Here is a 12,500-nt window from a genome sequence, read left to right as displayed (position 1 = left end):
ATGAACATGCTGCATTGTGGCCAACTTTCCCCGGTAGTAGGGTAAGTTGGCTATGCGACAAAATTCCACGTTAAATTAATGAATACGTAATAGAAACACAAAACGGGTAACACATACGTACTTCTTGATAAAGATTGTATCTTTTAAAGTTATTTTGTAATGATCAAATATCAAAACGTTGTTGCAGAAAAATAATTGTGAACTATTTTAGATGTAGCTTTCTTCATCATAAAAATATTAATATAAATATATATTTAGCTTCTATCAGCATTGTAGATAGTAAATCACGTGCTCAAACAGGTCTCGCGCGCACGGCAACAACAAGTCAAGCTAAGCGTGTCTTGATATGAGCCAACATACCCCATCCCTACATACGTTTTATTTCAGTCGTTTTATTACAATAAATTACTATTGTTAGTCAAAATAACATGTCGTATAGTAACAGAAACTTTTCTTTTAACTAATGATACGTCACTTTGATTTACTTCTTAAGCTGAAGAATATTAATACGATATTTTGAAACGCTCGAAAATTTACTTGTCACCTTTTGAATCAGACTTTTTTCTTTTTTTATTGTAATACTTGTCTGATTAAAATAAAACTTTGTGAAAAGTATCTATGTCATATAAGAAATATTTTGTGATAACTTTTCCATTGTTTTTTTCGCTATAAATATATAAACGGAACGCATTGCCAACTTGCCTCTTGTGCCAACAAGCCCCGGTCTCCCCTACAAACATAATTTACAATCTTATTTTCCGATCTGGCCATTGAGCGACCTTACAATTTATTTCCCTTTGCTCCCTCTTCCATCCTGCATCTCTCTGGCCATCTCCTTTAGCTTTCCCTGATCAGTATCTCCTCTGACTTCCTCCATCCTGACGCAGCTTTTCTCTTATAGGCTCCCTCCTTCCCCAGTACCCTCCTTCCTTCTTTCCTCTACTCTGCCTTCCATTCTAAATATAAAATAGCGTTATTCTTACTGTCTTACAAACTTACCTCCTTCTCCTTTTTCCCTCCTTCTCCTTTAACGCTTCTCCCATTATCTCTCTTCGCATCTCCTTTCCATCTTAAAGTCCTTCTATTTTTTTCTTTTTATCTGCTTCGTCATCGTCCGTATCCACTATTAGTCCAGTCAAATTATCAGGAAACCAATGTTTTACTTGGAAAAAAATCCAACATTCAAAATTTCTTTTGGGGGGTTTTGGGGGCACGACGAAAATATAAGCTTAACTCTAAGTTAGCGGGACAAAATATGCGGAGACTTTTTTGCCATCTTGAAAAAACGAAAAAATTGTTTTTTTGCAATAACTCGGCTCCCTGGAAAGCTACAGAGAACGTAAGGTGACCAATTTGTAGCTTTTTTTACGCTCTACAATTTATATGACTTTTTTTCCTACGATAGATATTTGCCGATATATTTGACGAATACGACAAAAATAAATAGGTAATCGATCTTAAATCGCTTCTATCTCGTCTCCTACTACGTTTATCGAAACAATTATTCTTGGGGCCGACCTGGCGACTTTGCGTCGCTCTGTAGAGCATTCTTTTTAACGAAATGCAACGAGTCACAAATTGGTCACCTTACTTTCTCTGTAGTTTTCCAGGGAGCCGAGTTATTGCCAAAAAACGATTTTTTTTGTTTTTTTAAGATGGCGGAAAAGTCTCCGCATATTTTATCCCGCTAACTTAAGAGTTAAGCTTTTCTACATGCCCCCAACACCCCCCAAAAGGAATTTTGAATGTTGGATTTTTTCCAGGTAAAATGACAATTTGACTGGACTATATGTTCCAATCGCGGTGAAAGGGCCACGTTAACCGGTTATAATAATCGTAGCCAAAAGTTTCGCCCGTGATCGGCTGTCTTTCCGTACAGCGCGACCTTCTCTCCACTCCACAATTTTTAGCGTAGACTGTACAGTTGCCACTTCTTCATGGCGACACACTTCTATTATATTATATAGACTTTATTTCGTTTCTCCTCGGGGTTCCAAATCTCTTACATAGAACACCTCGCTTATCCACGTACATATATGGCGTTTTTCAGGGACGTACCCAACTCTTTACACAATCTTTCTTATCCCGACCTGGCCATGTCGGCCTCTTACAATCTAGCTCTCTCCCGCCCCTTCTCGCCCCTTCTCCGACACACTGTGGCGACACACTTCTAAATACCATTAAAATACCGTAAGCATTCGTTTAGTGGTTGCGTACTGACGTTTGGTAGTCCATTCTTGTTGATTGTTAGTCAAAACTGTAATTAATAATACGAAAAAGACATACGCGTGTGAAATTAGTCCGGTCGGACTAATTAGGAAACTTGATAGATTTTATAAAAATATCGATTTAATTATTATAATAATTGCAAATATGTATATGCCCGTGTATATGCAAAGAATGTAAAATATTTTACAATAAACCTATTTTTATAGAAATATAAAAATTTATAATAAAATTGTATGATCACATTATTATCAGCTATATAAATTGATAACAAATTTATATCAATTGTATCTGAATTTTTTAAATGTTGTTGGCACGCACAAAACAAGGTGTAATCTGTTAAATTTTTGTCTATATTATTCATTTCTCATTTATTTTATATTTTTGTAACTAAATATTGTTTAATTATATATTAAGCAATAATGTTACATATTGATGAGGTACGATGTCGGCGGTACGCATTCGGTAATTTTCCCTTACTTGTTTATGTTAATAACGAGGTTGTAAAAGTGCTAATAAACTTGTCTGAAGAAGCCTTTTTATTTCTCCGGGGAATTTTGCATGGAAACGAGAATGGTCGCATGACCATAAAAGAGCAAGTTTTCTCTTACGGCAGTGATCGGCAAAACGCTGAAATTGGGCACGGGCTGCCCGTCAGGTCTATCTTTTCGAAAGTCGGGTTGCCATAACTTCTCTTGGAGGATCTTGCCGCACCTTTGCGCCTTACGCTATTGTACGCCGAAACGCTGTCGAGGCTGTAGACGTCCAAGAATACCGGCCGGCACCGTTCACTGTAATTGAACCTCGTTTGCCTCTTTCTCATTATGAACAGAAAGCCGGCTAAAAGGACCAGGCAAATGAAGGCCACGGAGGAGACTACGACGACCGCTATGGAATTCGCTTCCGATAGAAGAATCGGAATTAAATAAGCCTGCTTTTTGTATGCTAGTTACAAAATTGCTCATCTTATTGCACGTCCATTTAGCATTGGTCCATTTGTCAAGCAATGTCTCGAAATTGCGGCAGAGACAGTATGTCCTGATAATGTAAATATATTTAAATTAGTCTCTCTCTCCTCGAACTGTGGCACGCCGCATTGAAAAATTAAGTGAAGATCTCGAGCGACAATATTAAAAGCAAAGAATTTTATTGCTTTTTCGTTAGCTCTTGATGAAAGTACTGACGTTGTTGATACCGCACAATTGGCAATTTTTATTCGTGGTGTGGATAGCAACCTCTCTATATTACTGAGGAATTTTTAAATATAATACATCTGAAAGATACTACAACTGGAAAAGACATATTGTCTAGTGTTGAAGAAGCAGTGGAAGGCATAAACCTATTTTGGGACAAATTAGCTTCAGTTGCTACTGATGGTGCTGCAGCAATGGTTGGATGTAATACGGGCTTCCTAGGACGTTTGAAGTCAAAATTAATGGCGCAATCAAGACAAGAAATACATTTGATCCATTGTATTATCCATCAAGAGGCTTTGTGCACAAAATCTTTAAAGTATGACAAAGTAATAAAAATTGTTATTAAAGTTGTAAATTTTATTAGAACTACAGGATTGAACCATCGCCAATTTCGTGAGTTTTTATCTTCTTTAGAGTCGGACTATATTGATATCCCCTATTTTTGTGAAACGCGATGGTTTAGTCGAGGTAAAACTCTTGAGCGTTTCTTTCGTTTACGCGAAGAAATAACTATTTTTTTTAGAAATAAAAGATAGATCTGTGCCTAAACTGTCACAGTTTTTCTGGATCACCGATCTTGCTTTTCTTTCGGATATCACTAATCATTTAAATACATTAAATTATTCTTTACAAGGCAAGGATAAATTAATTATTTATATGTTTGAATAAAAATTTGCTCTTTTAAAATGAAACTTTATTTATGGATTAATCAATTTCAATCCCGACAGTTGTTGCACTTTCCAAATTTATTACCTGTTGCCATGCACATTGAAGATGAGCAATACGAAAAGTATATAAATTCACTTCAATTATTGCATGGTGAATTCGACCGTCGCTTCAGGGAAATGCATGTTTTAGAAATAAATTTGCTTATTTTTATGACACTTTTTATTGTTGATATTAATATCGTTCCCGCAGATATACAATTAGAATTAATTGATTTGAAATGTGACATTTCCCTTACGAATCGTTTTCACACGACAACTGACATCGTACAATTTTATTCACATATGTATCTCTAGAGCGTTTTCCTCGACTACACGCTCGCGCCGCAAAAATAATGAGTATGTTCGGCTCCACATATTCATTTGAACAATTATTTTCTATTATAAAATTAAATAAATCACGATATTACGCGGACATTTAACAGATTCACATTTAAACGCAATACTTCGTTTAAGTTGTGCCAGGACAATAACACCCGATATATCGCAAATAATATCAGATATATTTCAATTGTAAATCAAATATAAATTAAATATTTGTTATTTGTGTTATACTTTTTAAATTTCTAATTAAAAACAATTAACATTAACTTTTTTTTACAATTTACATTTAACAAAAATTTGACGTTTTCGAACATAAGCAACACATTGGCATCGAAAACTCAAAATACAATTTTTACTTCGGTCTTTTCTACCTCTATTTCATATATAATTCTTTTAAATTAGGTTGATTAGACTTAGCTTTATATGCGATGAAAATTATGGACCTTTGATTGCGTATAAAGCTGGGTCTAATCAACCAATGGCATTGAAAACTCAAAAAACAATTTTTACTTCGGTCTTTTCTACCCCTATTTCATATACATATAATTCTTTTAAATTCGGTTGATTAGACTTAGCTTTATATGCGATCAAAATTATGGACCTTTGATCGCGTATAAAGCTGGGTCTAATCAACCAAATCTTAAAAAATTATATATGAAATAGGGGTAGAAAAGACTGAAAAATATAATAAAATTAGAAATAGATCGATATCTCCAAATTTGTGGAAGTTAAAGCAACCATAGACATTTCTAAAAAAATACAAAATTAAAAAAAAACCCCTTTGCTGATCATCGCCAAATTCAATACCAACCTTCCTTGAATAATACTCTATCGATTTAAAAAAAAACAGCCCGATATCTCAGTATTTGCAGAAATTAGAGCAACCACGGACATTAAATCTGCACATACACACACACACACACACACACACACACACACACACACACACACACACACAGACATTTTTTTTAAGGCGATATTTCAACGTTTTACAACGATCTAAATATATTGGCAGAAAAAACTCAAAAACCAATTTCTTCATTGGCGACTAATTGCCCCCAAGCAATCAAACTGGCAATTTATTTGCATGTTCCTGAGTGAACAATTACCAATATTCGATAAAAATTAAGACTTATACTATGACTTGAAAATCGGTTTTTTTTTCTCACCTGAGTATTTCTAAACCCCCTAAGTACGGCCAGCCAGGTGTTCGGATTATCGAAGGAGAGTCGTCCACGCAGGTTATAACGGAAAATCGTTATTTATAAAATCACTTGGCCAAAAGTGTCGTCAGCTCTTGGACTATTAGATCTTATTTAAACGCAATCAAAGGTTCATATACGAAATTCACGAAAACAAAGCTTTCTCTATGAGAAAGCAATAATTTGTAATAATTGTTATTATAATATTATGTGTTATATTATTAATTATATTATAATCTATAATATATGCGTTATTATTACAATATATAAGAACCGTTTATTCAAAATATACATCGTTACTATTGTTAATTTTGGGTCATCTGATTTTGTGTAGCAAAATATTCTTTGATGCTCTTCTGAACTGCGCGACGCGACGCTCCCTCCTCCCACTCCCTAACGCCCAGCGCGCTCAGCTATTGCCCGCTGGCACAGGAGCAGTTCAGTTTTCAGTCTAGTTTTCAGTGAAGTCTTCGAAGTGAAGTATGTGAAGTCAAAGACCGTTCGGAGCCTACCTGTGGCGCGCCGCGCCGGCGCGCTTCCCTTTGATCGGCTGTACAGTCGTAAATACTTTGAATTTTATATTCCGACAAAAAGGACTTTATTTTTAAGACTATATACTATCGTTTAAACGGAAAAATTTTGATTTTTTGAAATTTTCAAATTAGTGTAACCCCTTAATTATTCGCTAAGTAATTACAGTTTAAAAATCGGCAAAAATTTACAGAAAAGTAATCTTTTAAGTTTTTTCTTTCTTTCGCCTTCTCCTCCTTTGCCTTCTTCACAATCCTCCACCTCGTCTTCCTCTTCTCCATCGTTTCCTTCTCCTCTCTCTCTCTCTCTCTCTCTCTCTCTCTCTCTCTCTCTCTCTCTCTCTCTCTCTCTCCCTCCCCTTCTCTCCTTCTCTCTCTCTCTTCCCCTTTCTTCCTTCCTTTCTTTTCCTTCGCCCTTCACACCCTTTCTCTTTTCCTGCTACCCCTCTATCTCTCTTCCCCGCTCCTGCGTCACCCCGTCACCCTTCTTATCTCGTCTCTCTGGTCTCCGATCTGACTGATTCTGCTTTCAGTCCGTTCTTCCGTCTCTCTTCACCTTTCTCCTCCTCTATTATTCTCCCTTCGCCTTCACCTACTTACGTCACTTCGATTTACTTCTCAAGCTGAAGAACATTAATACGATATTTTGAAACGCTCGAAAATTTACTTGTCACCTCTTGAATCAGATTTTTCTCTTTTTCTATTGTAATACTTGTCTGATTAAAATAAAACTTTGTGAAAAATACCTATGTCATATAAAAAATATTTTGTGATAACTTTTCCATTGTTTTTTTCGCTATAAATACATAAACGGAATGCATCGCCAACTTGCCTCTTGTGCCAACAAGCCCCGGTCTCTTCTATCTTTAAGAGTATTATCTCAAATAAGAAATGCAGAGAAATAATGAATTTAAACAGTAAAAGTAATATGCTGTATCATATTTTATAATATATAAGTAGATACCTAATGATTGATAGATGAGAGTTATAGATTTGATCGCACATCAAACTTTCTATAGTTATTTATTCATGTATAGAGAGATAAAGAAGAAGATGACAGGATTTGCGACGCTGCGCAAGATTAAGAGACGCCGCTCCTCTAAAGCGTGTGATCATGGTAGAATTATTAGAGACCTGGTGTTCACACACATGGAGTCACTTAGAGGCGACAGCTTTGCTTGAAGAGTATGAGGCGTTAGCTGCGTTGAAAAATCTTCATGTTCAAGCCGAATTAGCCAGACCGCCAGCTGCTACTTTTAAGCAAGATCTGTCGATGTTATAGGATTACAAACATTGCTCCGATGTGGATCTTGTATATAGAGGAACGTGTTTTCCCGTTCATAGAGCCGTGCTTTCCGCCAGATGCCCATACTTTAGGGATTTGTTGGTTGGTTATCCTGGTATATATTTTAACGATAGTTTACATTCTCTTTATAAACCAATAAAAAATTTTCTTGGCAATTTTCCTTTTACAATTTGAAAATTGATATTAAACGAGATGCTGTTATATTGTTCACACATTATATGTATATTTCATAAAAAATTGCAGGATATGGTGCTAGAATATGTTTGGCGCTACGGACTCCGCATCTCGAGGCGCAGATGTTCTCAGCGTTATTACAATATCTTTACACTGGTGATATTTGTCCGCACGATGCGATTTTGGAAGCGAACCTACTCCGGCGACTCGGAGAAGAGTTCGGAACTCCAAATCCACTGGAGCATGATCTCAGATATTTGCTGGATACCGGTGATTATGCGGACGCCGCTCTCGTATTCATATCGGACAATGATTATCAAAGACCGGATAGTGGAAGTTTGGAGTACGGATTTCGCCCCAAATTAGAGCTGCCATGTCACAAAGCGATACTTTCCGATACTCCTTTCTTCAGCAATTTAATACAAAAACGGACTAGATCGGGCGAGGATCATACAGAAAGAGCGCTTCACATATCTACTAGAATAGTGTTGGACGAAAACGCGATACCTAATCAATATGCCAGAGTATTGCTACATGCTGTGTATCTAGATACCGTTGACTTGTCATTAATACTGAGAGGAAGCGGTTATGGAAATAGTGTTGGTAGTTTGGGAGAGGTAAGCAAATTTTAACATAGAAATATTCCGTACATTACGTGATGTACGTTAATTTTATACGTTATTACTTTTGTTTAAATTTACAGGTTCAAGCTCTGACACATACGGGCCGAATGCGAGCAAGCCCATTAGAGGAAGCGATGGAATTGTATAAGATTGGACGGTTTCTCGAGCTTGATATATTATCGCAAGGCTGCGAGAATCTTATTTTAGAGTATCTCACCTTGGAATCACTACCGACTGTTCTCAAGTAAATCTTCGATAATCTATTGATAGATTTTGACTTTTCTTTGATAAAATAGTATAATGTTCTTTGAAGGAGTATAAATTTTTTTTCCAGTACATGATAAAGACTTTTTTTTAAATTGTGATGAATACATTTTAAGATTATTATTAAGAAAATATTCTTTCTTAAAGAACCCCGTTACTTACCAAAAGAAAAAAAGTAATTCCAGAATTATGATTGTGCGTATACATTATAGAAATTCAAGTATTAAAATTGCGCATAAGTAAAATTCGGGAATTACAATTATGTACATAATTTTAATTCCCGAAAATTGTTTATGTCATAACGTAAAATAAATTAAGAATTAATATTTTGTCTAGACATAATTGTAATTCTGCATTTTCAATTATAGCTTAATAATAATTCGATAAATTATAAGTATGTTTAGACATAATAATAATTTCTTTTTTTTGAGTATCGAATTAATTTGATAGAATTTTTATGATGATATTAAATAGTAAAATGGCGTGCCCCGTATACGCACACGTAAAAAAATATCATTCTAGTGCAAAGAAAACCAATTACTCAGATTTCTCTTCTTTTAAGTAACGATGATCTTTATAAAAAATGTGTTTTCTTGATAATATTACTTAAAATAAATAATATTCTAAATTCTAATTATTTAGTTCTTTAGTTAAGAATATAAAATTAAAACAAAAATTCAATTTGCTAATTATTTTGATAGTAGAAGTCAAGGCTATGAGGGTCAGACGCAGATCACAGTGCGTAATATCAGAAATAACTGATTTATTCGTCGTTTTGATACATTACATCGATCCGTACGTTTCGGCTCAGCTTTGAGCCATCTTCAGCAGTATGGTGAGTTTACTGATTCAAAGTATCAGAAACATAGACCAATTGATCTATATCTGTAAATTTGCTCAATTAATGTTGAGATATTAAAAAGATCTTTTAGGAAACTCACCATTCGGTCTGAAAAACATGGAATACAGAGCCATGCGTACATAATAAATATCTACTATCTGCGAGAAGACTTGACGATCTTGTCGACACGACACACAATAATATGAAAGGTCTTGCAAGAAGAGGCATGTCGTAGGTCAACACACCGGCGAGGATTATAACAAAGCACGATTTGACACCGTCACAATATTGCATGTACCAATAGTAAAACCCCGATTTGCCAACGACCAAAGTTCATGAGCATGGATTACAATTTGCTCAAAACCGTGACATATGCATGATGCAAAAAATCCGTGTCATTTTGAGACGGTGTCAAATCGTGCTTTGTTATAATCCTCGCCGGTGTGTTGACCTACGACATGCCTCTTCTTGCAAGACCTTTCATATCATTGCTGTGCATGTGTCGTGTCGATAAGATCGTTTTTAAATTTTTTAAATAAAATTTTGAATTTTTTTAGAAATGTTTATTTATGCTTTAATTTCCGCAAATTTTGAGATATCGTTCTATTTCTAATTTTATTATATTTTTCAGTCTTTTCTACCCCTATATTTCATATATAATTCGTTAAGATTTAGTTGGTTATATAGTTCTGGACTTATAGAAATTTCGGTAAATTTGGCACATACATAATACATACCCACATACACACATACACACATACACACATACACACATACACACATACACACATACCGACATTTTTTAAAATAGCGATTTTTTGACGTTTTAAAACATTCTGGACACATTGGCAAAAACAACTAAAAAAAAATTTTTTTTACGAAAAAAAAGCTTCCTCTATGAGGAAGCATAAAGGCTTCTCCAAAAGAGGGAGCTTTATGAGCAAAATGTTGATTTAACATTTTTCCACTTGATCACAGGAATTTTTATATTTCAAACTGCACCCCCGCACGAGTGGGGCTCGTGCGGAGAAACTGGGCTATCTTATTTCGGAGGAGACATTAAATTTGAAATTGGTCGTCAAGCTTGGGGAGCTTGGGAGTTTTTTCAGGTAGTGTAGTGATGCTGGTAGTGTAGCTTCTTTTCTCAGTTTTTCTTGCTTCTGCATATTACTTGCAACATAATATAGTAAAACAGATGCGACATTGCTAATCTAAACACATTTGTCTTGTTAGCTTGTAAATCATTTATTGTTTTTTTGATTTCTTCAGCTATTATTTTTACGGTTTCGTGGGATTTATATACAATGCGCCTATGAGTTTTGGATTGTCCAATTACATTAAAATTAAGAGAAGCGACGATCCATCTATCCCGAGGGGCACATTTCCCCTTCAAAGTACAAATAGACAATTGGAACACCATCAAAAAGTTTGTAAAAATAAATGCCTATTATGACAACCCCAACGTCTACACAATTTCGTAATCAGCGGCCCCAAAAACTCCCGAGTAACGAGTTTCAAGTAAATTCAATGAATTTTAAAAAAATCAGTCCGCCATATTAGATCCGCCATTTTGAATTTTTAAAATTTGATTTTAATTTCGTAATCAGCGACCCGAAAAACCCCCGAGTAACGAGTTTCAAGTGAATCTGATGAATTTAAGAAAAATTCGTCCGCCATATTAAATCCGCTATTTTTATTTTTTTGAGAGACATCCAAATCTTAGTGCTATCTACTCACAAGCTCTATGTATCCTCTTTTTTTCCATTAGAAACAACAATTTAATCATATGATTTGTGTTTTTAACTCATATGAAGCGCCATATTTTGACCGCCATATTGAATTTTCAAAAGTATTACACTGTATTTGATAGAGCACACAAAAACAAAGATTTTAAGTCCTAAACCATTTTAATCGGTTCAATAGAATTTTGGAGACGGCCCTGTCCCGGTTGACATGGAACGTCCCATATAGCTATTCGTTTAATGTGTTTAGTTCTCATCAGAATCCTATTTTCTTTGCAGACAATGCGTCATCTTCTTGCTGCGTTACATTTATCGCTGATGTCTTTTTGGCTTAGAGCGTCGGCGTTCACATTATTTTTTCCTGCTTTGTGTACGATCTCGTAGTCGTATTCTTCCAGTTTGAGCCTCCATCTTATTAGTCTCGAGCCGAGGTCGGTTACATTGAATAGCCAAATCAGTGGCTTGTGGTCGGTTATTATTTTAAATTTAATTCCGTATAAATATGGGCAGAAATGTTTTACAGCCCACACGATCGCTAATAATTCCTTTTCGGTCGTGTTATAATTTTGTTCCGCTTTGCATAACACTCTGCTGGCGTAAGCGATCGGTCGGTCTTGGCCTACTCCTGTGAGAGCACGGCTCCGATGGCATAATCCGATGCGTTCGCCGTCACTAAGAATTCCTTGTCGAAATCAGGATAATTCAACACGGGCGCTCTGTCGTTAATTTCTTTTTCAATAAATCGAACGCATTTTGCTGTTCCATTGACCAATTAAACTTCTCGCCTTTCTTTGTGAGCCGTGTCAAGGGCTTCGCTATCTTTGAAAAATTCTCTATTTTGCGGTAGTAACCGACTAAACCGATGAAAGATTGAATATCTTTCACTTTTCTGGGTGTCGGAAATTCTCTTATCGCTTGTAGTTTGGACGGGTCCGGTGATATTCCTTCTTTGGAAATCACATGCTCTAGATAGACGACTTTTTTTCGCAGAAACGCGCATTTATTCGGCTGTACCTTGAGATTAAATTTCCGGAGTCTGATTAACACTGCGATTAATCGTTTGAGGTGCTTCTTTAGAGATGCTCCGTAGATCACGATGTCATCGATATATACAAAGCATTTTAGGCCTAGTAATCTGGCTAGTACTGTGTACATCAGCCGCTGGAATGCTGTTGGCGCGTTTTTTAATCCAAACGGCATTCGGTTAAACTCGAAATGTCCGTCCGGTGTGGATAATGCCGTCTTACCCTTATGGTCTTCGTGCATCGGGATTTGATGATATCTTGATGCTAGATCTAACACCGTAAAATACTTCGCGTTGCCTAGTTGGTCGAGTATGTCGGTGAT

At 35.8% G+C, this 12,500-nt stretch overlaps 1 pseudogene across 1 annotated transcript in view; it reads left to right on the top strand.

Moving 5' to 3' along the window:
- The window catches only part of LOC143901875 (BTB/POZ domain-containing protein 7-like), a 13,045-nt pseudogene extending 551 nt beyond the window's left edge, over window positions 1–12,494 (top strand). Inside the window, exons 2-5 of the transcript XR_013258201.1 lie at window positions 7,241–7,603; window positions 7,753–8,300; window positions 8,387–8,550; window positions 9,272–12,494. The product of XR_013258201.1 is annotated as a BTB/POZ domain-containing protein 7-like (transcript). The remainder of the gene's footprint in view (window positions 1–7,240; window positions 7,604–7,752; window positions 8,301–8,386; window positions 8,551–9,271) is intronic.
- The last annotated feature ends 6 nt before the right edge of the window (window positions 12,495–12,500 follow it).

This window comes from Temnothorax americanus, unplaced genomic scaffold (genome assembly GCF_048541705.1).
Source record: "Temnothorax americanus isolate GAGA-0224 unplaced genomic scaffold, ASM4854170v1 Scaffold362, whole genome shotgun sequence".
NCBI lineage: Eukaryota > Metazoa > Arthropoda > Insecta > Hymenoptera > Formicidae > Temnothorax > Temnothorax americanus.
Note: the sequence above shows the minus strand (reverse complement) of the source record. Positions and strands in the feature narration are given on the sequence as shown.